Source organism: Etheostoma spectabile, chromosome 10 (assembly GCF_008692095.1).
Source record: "Etheostoma spectabile isolate EspeVRDwgs_2016 chromosome 10, UIUC_Espe_1.0, whole genome shotgun sequence".
NCBI classification, from domain to species: domain Eukaryota; kingdom Metazoa; phylum Chordata; class Actinopteri; order Perciformes; family Percidae; genus Etheostoma; species Etheostoma spectabile.
The window spans coordinates 24,973,105-24,973,576 of NC_045742.1; the positions used below are offsets into that span (position 1 = coordinate 24,973,105).

At 41.9% G+C, this 472-nt stretch overlaps 1 protein-coding gene and 1 long non-coding RNA gene across 4 annotated transcripts in view; one reads left to right on the plus strand and one right to left on the minus strand.

Annotated features, from left to right (window-relative positions):
* The window catches only part of piezo1 (piezo type mechanosensitive ion channel component 1 (Er blood group)), a 134,191-nt gene that overhangs the window by 111,843 nt on the left and 21,876 nt on the right, over positions 1-472 (minus strand). The gene's annotated exons all lie outside the window — the stretch shown is intronic.
* The window catches only part of LOC116696474 (uncharacterized), a 21,128-nt gene that overhangs the window by 16,040 nt on the left and 4,616 nt on the right, over positions 1-472 (plus strand). The window lies entirely within an intron of this gene.

A 472-nucleotide genomic window follows, 5' to 3' on the forward strand; every position in this document is an offset into this window, starting at 1 on the left:
TTACATGGTTTCATTTTCAAAAAAACCCATATTTTTGTTTTACTGCACATTGCTGCAGATCCTGTTTTCACCCTATGTGTTTAGGTCTCTGTTTAAGCTACAGAGTGAGACATCTCACTTCTATACTATCTTTGTTGGGAGTAGCACATGTGCAGTAGCTAGGTAAGATCACATCAGATAACTCTTTCTCCAACTTTGGTCAGTCCAAGGCAGGATTAGCTGGGAGACTTCTTCTAGACGAGGGTTACATGTAGAATACCTGCAGTGGAAGTAGTTCTTTTGGAGATTATGGTGAACTAGTGTGTGTTGTAGCAGTGTTTTGCCATTGAGAATAAGCTAGCTTGCTATCACTAGCATGTGCTACGGTTAGCCACCTTGTCTCAGCTAGTGACGTAGAAAGCCTTGCAGATTTTGAACAGCACACCCAGAGACTGAAGCCAGAGGACATTCAGAAACCTGTATCTCACTCAAA